We start from the raw sequence: 10,780 nt of genomic DNA on the forward strand, positions 1-10,780 counted from the left end.
GCAAATTAGCCCTGTGGTATTTAATTTGTGATTCAGGCTCATCTACGACTCTTCCAGTTTCTCTTCAATTAAAAGAGCATGTAACTGCACGTAAACAGTCAGCCTAGTCAGATTTAGACAACATTAAGACTTGGATGCCAAACTGCTTGTACTTTTCAGTGGCATTTGGGTGGTAAACTCTTATTTCTTCCTTTAAAATAATGACAGGATTCCAGGCAGTATTTTTTCCCTTTTTGTTTTGTGAATGGTTCTTATATTAGAGGGATCAGGTAAATATATGATTCTCCCACTAGGACTGCAATAACAACTCCATAAAATATTGGCACTTCTGTAACAAAAAAAGCCACACACATAAAATTTTTACCAAATCCTAGCCAACTAGTACATTTACAGGGTGCCCTGTTATGATCAAAACCTGCTGTTATCATCTCTGTAGGAACATCCCAATGAGGTCACATTACATTACCCCCTGCTGGGAATTTTCTGTCTCATGTCTCCTGCTTGGGGCTAAAAAGATTGTAAAATGGGTGTTCAGTGTCCCACTGAATTAGCCAGAATCCCAGATTAGAACATAGCAATCTCTACTTATTTTAATCAACTTTGTACCAGTATTGTTCATCATCCTTTCAACAAAAGAATTGTTTATCCCATTTTTTTCATTAGATCTCAAATTAATATCTTCCAGGGGAATCACAGAAAATAATTGGAATAATAAATGTGCTCATATTTGCTGATGTGGTTTAGCATACTGCGATCCAGATGCAGTGCATATGAATAGTACTTAATAAAAATTGTCCTGATGGAACACAGGCTAAAAGGATAACTCTTTTTTTTTCTTTAGATCTGACGGTAGTTAGTGAATTTCTCATGTTATACTTCCCTCTGCCTTTCTAGGCCTTTGTACTGCTGATGAGCAGAAGGCAGAGGAGGTAAGGTCATTCTTCCTTTCCTGTTTCCCTGTCATCATCGTCAACTGATGTAGTTGCAACAGAAATGATACTATTCTTGTTTGTTCTCTCCTCTGAGACCACAGAGAAACTCTTCTGAATGTTAACAAAAGCTCAAAGTATCTGTCTGGTATGTAGAGAAAGGCCTCTGTCATCTTGTTTCCTGCTTCTTAATATTGAAAGTAGCTGCAAGAATCATAAGCCCAGCATGGTGGCAGTTGCCTCACACAGTAACTCCGTTTATTTTGTCTGCATGAAGCTTTGAAGTTGGATCCTCATGGTCCTTTAATCATGAGAAACTCATTGAGTTTTTAGACTTCATTTTCAAACACTGACTTACCCAAGAAGTGGGATGAAAGATATGATGTGGAGCAGACAAAAGCTGAAAAACACAAATGTGATGTTTTCGAATTGTTTACTTGGATGACTGTAAAGTTGGGAAGTAGACAAACTTTCTTTACCTTTCAGTGCTTTTTCCTCTGTTACTAGGTGCATGGTAGATACATTGCCACCTTTCCATGCATAATCTATTGTCACCAAGGTGTTCTTGGGCTGCAAGGCACTTTTTTGTGTTATGGGCTTTATAATCACATAAAACAAAAGCTTGTCATGACTACTTTGTAGTGAAGAACAAAATCCTTTTCTGTCTTTCCATATTACCTTACCACATTCTGTTTGCAGAAATATCTGTATTCTCCAGAATGGACTCACTAACTAATAAGGTGCAAATCCATCTCCCTGCTATGTATCCATTAATTCCTACTGATATTATATAGATGTATTTAAATCTAAAAAAAACCCCCAAAACCAAAACAAACAAGAAAACATAACCCAAACCCTATCTGGCTTTGTAAATAGTCACCCTCCTTTATTTTTATTGTAGTTTGAAAGACTATTACTTGCATCAGTTATTACCAATGCCATTTTTGACTCTGCTCCATAATATGCTCTTTCCAGTCTACCTGTGCAGTGTTTCTCTTTGTTTTTTTCATCTCCACCTATGAATTAAAAGAAAATTCAAGTGTACCAATGTGTTTTTCTGGTATTGGTATGAATGAGTGCAAGAGTGACTGATAGGTCAGGGGGTCATGCTGCCAGCCAGAGGGACCTTGACAGGCTGGAGAAACAGGCTGACAGAAATCTCAGAGAGTTCAGCAAGGGGAAGTTTAAAATCCTGGACCTGGGAGAAACAACCCCATGCACCAATGTATGCTGTGTGCCACACAGCTGGCAGGCAGCTTTGCAGAAAATGACCTGGAGGTTCTGTTGAAGACCAAGTTGAATGTGATCCAGCAACATGCCCTAGTAGCTAAGAAGGCCAAGGTTATCCTGGGCTATGTTCAGCAAAATATTGCCAGCGTGTAGAGGGATGTGATCCTTCCCCTTTATTTAGTGCTTGTGAGACCACAACAGGAGTATTGTGGATGTGGCCATGGACAACTGTCTCCAGGTGATCCTGCTTAAGCAGGAGACTTAGACCAGATGACCTCCAGAGGTCCCTTCCAGCCTCAATCATTCTATCATTGGGTGATTCTGTGATTTGGTTATTCTCCTGTTTAACCAGGCATGAGCAATCTGTAATTATGCAAAGTAACCTATTCCAAAATATTGCCCCTGAAGGACGATCACCTGAGAGAAGTTTCCATCATACGCCAGGACAACTCTGTTTTCACTCCTGCCCTGCCACTGCATTCATATCAAGGGCATTTTGACTCTGAAACAAAGTTTAAGCAAATGTCAAGACTTCTCCAGTTCCGTGGGGCCTTACTAGTTCCAGTTCAGGCCATTGCCAGTAGTCAAAGTGTATGAACAAAGGGTGAACTTGCACATTTAGACAGCGATATTTATTGTTGAGAATATGCAGTTTTACACACTCCTGCAGAGGGTGGAGTGGCAGCAAGGTTACCCAGGTCCCTTTCCGCTGACAGTGCGGCTCCACAGTAGGAAAATGAAAGAGTAATGCCTCTGTGGGAGGAGTGGAATCTGCCCAAAGAGTGCAGTTCAAAGTACTCCAGCAGATGCCATTATCTTTCAGCTTTTGCCTATTCACAGGAAATAGAGAAATGCTTCCCCTCTTCCCCTGTCCAAGGATCTGCGAGGAATCAGGCTGTAGGCTGCCAGTTGTATTATACTGTAGAGCGAGCTGAACAATACAATCTTTTTTTATATAAAGCTCTATAATTTCCAACCATAAATTTAATTGGAAATTTTAAGGATAAGAGACTACTAAAAGTGAAGTAGTTTAAAAGTTATTGACTGAAGTAAAAAAGAATTGTGAGCTAAACAGGGATCTCAATTGCGAAAAAGAAAATTAATCTATCTATTTAATTATTTGCATGGGTAATATCATAATATCTGAACAATTTAGAGGTATTATGAATTTTCTCAGTTCATTGTAACTTCATCAGGAAAAGTTCATGTTGTGCTCTGCAGTGAGACTCACTGAAGGTGTGCAGCACTTCTGCCATGGAACTATTTATTTTGGTAACTGTCCCTTGACTGGTTCAAATATACACAAGATTTCCTTTATGTTAGTTTGTCTTAGTTTATGTTGTAATCAAAATTAGGTTTAAAGTCTACAGAGCATTTTGATTTTAGAGGAAGTTCTTCAGTTAAAGACGATCACCCTGAAGTGCTCTATCTCTTTGCTCATATGGATTCCCTCCCCTTTTGTCACACTCGAGGTATTTAAAACAAACTCTTCCATAAACTACAGTAGTATGGAAAAAATCAGAAGAAAAGATGAAAATTGAAGGAAATTTCATAGGTGTGATACAAGTTTACATTCCACCTCTAATGGGAGAAACTGCTTCCAGATAAGCAAGTTCACTGATGGCACAAAGCTGAGAGGAGTGGCCAATACCCCAGAGGGCTGTGCAGCCCCTCAGAGGGACCTCGACAGGTTGGAGAGATGGGCAGGGTGGTGTTGTGGTGTAACTGGAGAGAAAGCATCAGGGTGGAACCTTCTGAAATTCAGCAAAGGCAGGGTCCTGCCCCTGGAGGAGAATAACCCCATGGACTAGCATGGTCTGACCTGCTGGGGAGCAGCTCTGCAGAGAGTGACCTGAGGGTCCTGGCGGACAATGAGCTGCCCATGAGCCAGCAGTGTGTCCTTGTGGCCACAAAGGCCGAAGGTATCCTGGGATACATAGGAAAGAGTATTGTTGCCAGCAGGTTGAGAGAGGTGATCCCGCCCCTCTGCTCAGCCCTGGTGTGTCCAGTTCTAGCCTCCTCAGCACAAGAGAGACAGGATGCTCCTGGTGTGGCTCCAGAGGAGGGTGGCAAAGGTGATTAAGGGTCTGAACCCTCTCTCTTACAAAGGAAGGCTGAGAGAGTTGAGCCTGTTTAGTCTTGAGAAGGCAAAACTGAGAAGAAATCTCATCACTGTCTGTCAGTATCTAAGGGTGGGTGTCCAGGCTCTTCTCAGCAGTGCTGTACAACGGGTGAAGCAATGGGCAGAAACTGATGTACAGAAAGTTCCACCTGAACACGAGACAGAACTTCTTTACTGCGCAGGTGACTGTCCACTGAACAGATTGTTCAGAGATGTTTTGGTGTCTCCTTCATGGGAGATATTGAAGAAACACCTTGACAGAATTCTGTGCCATGTGCTCTAGGATGACCCAGCTTGAGCAGAGAGGTGGGACCTGGTGACCCAGTGTGATCCCTTCCAGCTTGACCCATTGTATGATTCTGTGACATTATTCTGAGCAAACCATGCTACTTCATGTCTGTCAGTTTGCAGTGATTCACAGACTGCTGGACTTTCAGCCAAGTTGTTCTTCCTTTCTGTTTTTGTGCTTTTTCCCTACATTATGTGTTGAAGTACTCCAAAAGAAAGATGTTTTGGGTACCAAAATATTATGCATTAGAAAGGAGAAATAGTGAAATGTGTGCACACAGTGCTTGGATTCTCAATGCTCCCAGTGATTTCAAATGCAGCAGCAGTTAGCAGTTGAAAGGGAGAGGGAAAAGAACAGGTGGCAGAGATAGAATAATGCAGTGGATAATCTGGCAGTGACACTAGAGGTTAGAGTGCACATTGGTGTGTCTGAGATGCTGCTGCAGGTGTGTGGATTTTGAGTTTTTCAGATATGTTTAATATAGAGCGTTGCTACCTGAGGTGAACTGAGTATTCCAGTCCCAGACAGGCGGGAAGCATGCTTTTCTGAAGCCTTTCTAGGTTATCCTAGCTCATTGTGTGCAGGTTGGCCCATGTGGGGGTGTGTGCGCTGCAGTCATGCATCTCAGTATTGCCAAACTCTGGGATTAGACATAATGGATGAGAGAGAGAGAGAGAATGAAAGCATGTGGGTTTATATTCAGACTTTATTCAGGACTTCTAGTCTACTGGTTCTGCTGCACGGACTAGATCTGAAAAGTTATCATGAAAGGACTAGTGTGGGTTGGAGTCAGTTCAGTGTGGGTGAATATCCCACAATGACCTGTATGTTGCTGTGTTAAGTTTATTGTGCCTGGCACTTGCACTAATTGGGTGGAAACTTGATTAAGTACCTCCAAACTCTTCTGAAGCCATGGGTGAAGCTGCAATGTCAAGCCATACCTGGAGATCTGCTAATGCCAATGGGAAGGACGTGAGTGGACCAAGTGCTTGCCGGGCAGTGAGCAGTGTCAGGGCCCAACACTCACCATGATGTTTGGCCTCTACAAAATTCCAAAGCTTTTGCTTTCTAGGACTTTTTTTGTTGTTGTTTTATTAAGAGTAGTTCATAAGGCTCTGTTTTCAACTAGTTACAAAGGCATCATAATGCTACCTCAAATCTAGGAGTCTTAGCTACCGATTCTCAGCTGGCACAGTCTCTTTAAAATAGACATATGGACATTTCCCTCTTCTAGAAGGAAGGTAGCCTGTGAGCCTTGGAGGCAAGTCTTCTGTCTTGGAAGTGGGCAATTTGAGGTTGGAGAATTGTATCTTATGTATAGGTCACAGCCTTTCAGTGATCCATTCAGTAGTAAGATCTTCTTACCCTGTCACCTCTTTTCATCAAACTCACAGGAATTTAATACTATTACAGCCTCTGCCCTTTTGTTAAGCTTGTCTAAATTTGGCCAATGAGTTCAAAAGTCATGCTAAGAACAAGCTCTTGGAGGGATAGATATCCACACAAACAGCAGTAGCACTTTGGAAAACAGATTTGAAAATAGTATCACACTATAATAGAAAAAGCTGCTTTGCTTTGTGTGGTTTGTGGAGCATAGTAATGGAGTTGCTTGCATGTGATCTGTCTGGGCAACATTTCACTGAAGCAGGATTTTATAAAATTTTATGGAGATAGAGCTCATTTATTTGTGATTGGTATGATAACTGAAGCATTTGTTTTAAATTTCCAGAAATCGTAATTCCTAGATATATAAATTCACCTGGCAGTCAGAACAGCTATTGGAAATCCCACCAATGTCTTTTTGTTTTTAATCCCATATCCAGGCAAGAAGCCAAACTGTTCAACAGTTTGGGCACTGAGCTTTCTGAGCTCAAGAATTGAGTCTGTGCTGGGTCCAAATGAGCAGTCTGTTGCTGCTGTCATTTTATATGGTCTGTTTTACCCCCACATTGCGCTCTCCAGTCCCCAAGCTGCTCATTTCAGTGGCACCAGTGCTGACCAGCCGTTGGGATGAAGTGGTCCTGCCTTCATAATGAGGCAAGGCGGCACACAGGCAGGAGGAGTGGGTGTGAAGGAGCCTAATCCACTCTAATCGACACTGGTCACCAAACTGTAGGCCAGTAGAAATTATGGGAACATCTCAGCCAAATCTAAGGAAAGAATCTAGCAAAAAGGCTCCCAAAGGCTCTCGTGAGTGCTGTGAAATTGTACTTGTTTCAATGAATGGCCTGGGGGAGTCTGTCCAAACCTGACATGAAATGAATCTGACCTGATTTACGTGAATAATTTGAGTCGTAACTTCTTCCAAGTGACGACGAAGGCTCTGGCAAGAATGATCACGTCATAATTTATCAATGAAATGGGCTTCCAGCATGCAGAGTCAGCAGGATTGCTTCCTGAGCCTGAGTAACACATAATGTTACCTCTTGCTCGGTCAGAGGTGAGATACTGCTCTTTTGGCCTCATTGAGCTCATCAGAGAGCCTCAGGGTTATTTAGTTAGAGTTTAAATAAAACTCCACTGGAAAGCCATTGCTGCTTTGGGACTTACCATTTTTCTCACAATTCGGTCTTTTTCTGTGAAATGCAGTCACGCTCTCAGGTGTTCTTTCCAGGCTTTTTATATGGATAATTATGAAGGATTTAGCTAAAGCTGAACATAGGTTTTTGTTTTAGTCTATGAGTTATCTACCTATAGTTATCTTATACTATGTTATCTTATACTATATAAGTTATCTTATACTATGTATACTTACACTAAGTTACCTTATACTATGAGTTTATCTATCTGCTTTTCTATGTTTTCTAAACTTTTTGGTTATATCAAAATGAAATGTAATTTGTTAATTTTCTAGCACGTTTTCTAAGCTATTACCTCATTTGATTCACGGTTTTCTCTTCATACTGTTTTGGCATGATCTTGGTATAAATTTAAATGTTTCACATACAGATGCCAACATTTTATTAGCCTTTATGAAGATTTTTTTCCCTGCTACTGGAGAGTATGCTATATTTCTGTCATGGAAGCATTTGCAATATCTTAGAATACTACAGTTGTCAGGGAGGCAAATTTATTTATTTCAATAGTCCCTCATTCATCAATGCTTGAAGTCACAAAGGTCACAACCATCAAGACCTTAGCTTCCCTGACTGCCTGGGAGACCCACCTCTCAAATAAGAGATAGTCACAATATTGATCTTGAAGTCTGGTTTAGAAATTATCTTCATTGCTGCATCATTTGCAATTTCAGTTAACTAGTGATATGTTAGAATCTCTTCTTTCTGAAGAGATTTCGATCTCTTCTCAGAGGTTGAACCGATCCCCCAAAATGAAGATGTTTTCCTGCTGCTAGTGGAACGCACAAGCCTCCTTGTGTCTTCAGGCTTTGCTTGTCAGGACTGACTATGGCTCTGTTTGGCTCACAGAGACCCATAAGTGCTTGAGCTAATTTAAATAATTTCGCCCTGACAAAGCAACAATTTCTGATCCCAAAGACACCTGTTGATACCACAGCACCAAAGATGCAGAGTGATTTGGAGGGTTTCTTTTTACTTTGATCCAGCATAAGAGCCAATATGAGAATAGTGTACAGTTGAGTACTCTTCTTTTCAGAGCTTCTATGTGCTGGTGGGAATGACTGATCTCCTTCATATTTTCTAAAGCTCTGATAATTAGGACATGGTGGGAATACTGCTGTTAAGCACCATATAAAGCCTAACCACTGGCAGTCTTTAGGACATGCTCAGCAGATGAAAGGAAAACAATGGATGAAAGGAAAACAAACCCAGAGTTACAGATGACAGTGAGCTATACACTGTGGACTTTTGAAGGAGAGTTTTTTCTTGCATTCAGCATGCAAAATGCACAGCCAGAAGAAACACTGTCAGCCACTTCTTCTGACCTCAGTAACCATGCAGGCCACAGGAAATCCCTAATTGACTTATCATCTGAGCTTGTCAGAAAAAAAGACATCCCACCCTTACTCTGAGGCACTTCCAGTGATGGAGATTCCACTTCTACATTTCTAACACTCTGGTAGTTAATTATCCTTGCTGTTAAAAAATTCTGCCTTATGGCTAGCTTGAATTTTGTCTAGCTCTGACTTTTAGACTGACTTTTCTTCTGCTTCTCCCTGTTTTTGATCAAATCATAGCTGTATCCCCTTGTCATAAGGATAAGACATGTCACTATAGGGCATGTAATTCAGTGAATATAAACATCCAAGCAGCTCTTCTCATAGCCTTTGTCAATTTAGTGTCATCTCCCTGTAGTGTGGACATTTGAACAGGACAATATTCTGGCTGTAGTCTCACACAGTGCAAAACACCTATGTGCTATACTTTAATCTCAGCTGGGATCCTCTTGCTTATTTACCCAACAGCAGCACGAAGAACAGGTTTTGTTTAGCAGAGGATTTTGACAGAGCTGAGTACTGGAAACTGTTAGTGGCTATCACACAGCTTGAATAGAGTACTTAGGTGTTTCATGAGGCATTTCATGGCTTGTAAAAACATGTGGCTGGTGCCATGAATAGTGTGTATTTGCTTTTCAACACTCTTAGAACACCTCTGTACAGGCATATGTCTTCCCTTTCTAGTTTACCACACATTCCTGCTCTTCTGAGCAATTCATATACAGTCATGCACTTCAGTATGTTAGCTGCCCTAGATTATTCACTTTGAGGAATCTTACAGGTGCTCTCCTGCTTCCCACTCTGTGACATTAATTGCAATGTCTACTTCAAGGGCTTCAAGCTTGAGATGTCTTATGCTTGCTACTCCTCAGGAACTCCAACAATCCTAACATTATCTGTTCCTCATTTGTTTTATAACCTTGCCCTGGAAAGTCTTCATTTCTTTGGTTCTTTCCTCTTACCAGCTTTAACCTGGAAGTGAGACATTAATTCCTCTGACTCAGTAATTTACTCCTTAATTCCAAGTTTCTGCATTTGTGTATAAGAGATTCAGGTTTACAGAAATAGCTCTTATGCATTTAAGCTTTGTTTTATCAACAGCCAGTCATCTCATTTCTCTTGAGTTTGTTGAGCTCAAAGACAAGGAAGTGCTTGTTTTAAAGCAGAGAGTTTTTCTAGTGTGACATCTTCTCTGCCCAGGGAGGAGAATCATAAGAGAGGTCTTTTCTCTTGTTGAAGGTCTGAGGGTTACATGGCTTATGGACCTGGGGTCTTTCTGCATCTAGAGGGCTCTGCAGCATCATCTGGGTAGAAATTGTAAACGTCTCAATGAAGAAAGATTAAGGTGAGGGAAGTTAGGTAGGACAATTGCAACACATCAGTAACTTGCCTTTCTTCCTTTGCTTTCCATTACAAATTTTACAAAATTTCTTTGAATTATTATGGTGCCTTTGGGGAATTAAAAACTAGTCTGAAAATCCCTATGCCTATTTTTTTTTTTTTTGAGAGAGATTTCTAGGACTTTTGCTTCCAGCTGAGCATAGCAACAGCTTTTGTCTTTTTATTTTGGCATCTTCACTTCTACTCCCAGCTGGAAGTGGGAAATACACTAGCAAATGAAATTGAACAATAACAAGGACAAAAAGGGGAAAAAAATAATAAAATAAAAAGAGTCACAAAGGGTTCAAATGTTGTGTTGTGTGTCTTCCTCCTGAGGTGGGTCTTGATCCTGCCAACTGTTCCCCTGTAAGAAGGTTTTGCCTGTGGGTGCTCCTGCTGAGTTCAAAGTTGCTCACATGAATAATTGATTGCAGGGTCTGGGACATAGTTTGCAATTCCTTTTTCAAGAAACGTTCATTATCATCAGATTTCATCTTGCTCCAAACATTGCTGGGTTAGGGACAAGTGGGTCAAATGTATACCTGTTGGGGTTTTCTTTGCTGTTGTTGTAGGAAGACCAAGCAACTGGCAACCTGAAACAGTGATTTAATAATAACATACATAACAACAACAACACACAATAACTAATAATAATAATAATAATAATAATAATAATAATAATAATAATAATAATAATAATAATAATAATAATAATAATAATATAATAAAAGTCACTGTCACTCTGTTGTTGGGGTAGGATTTCATCAGAGTTGTGAGCTTTGAACAGCTTGTTCAACAAGAGTTCAAGTCTCTGGGGAAGGACAAGAGCTCAGAAAAGCTTTACGTTTTACAAATGTTTAAGTGGTCTTATTCATAACATAAGACACTAGCCTGGTGTCTGCTTCAGAGTTATGCTG

This window comes from Serinus canaria, chromosome 2, assembly GCF_022539315.1.
Source record: "Serinus canaria isolate serCan28SL12 chromosome 2, serCan2020, whole genome shotgun sequence".
NCBI classification, from domain to species: domain Eukaryota; kingdom Metazoa; phylum Chordata; class Aves; order Passeriformes; family Fringillidae; genus Serinus; species Serinus canaria.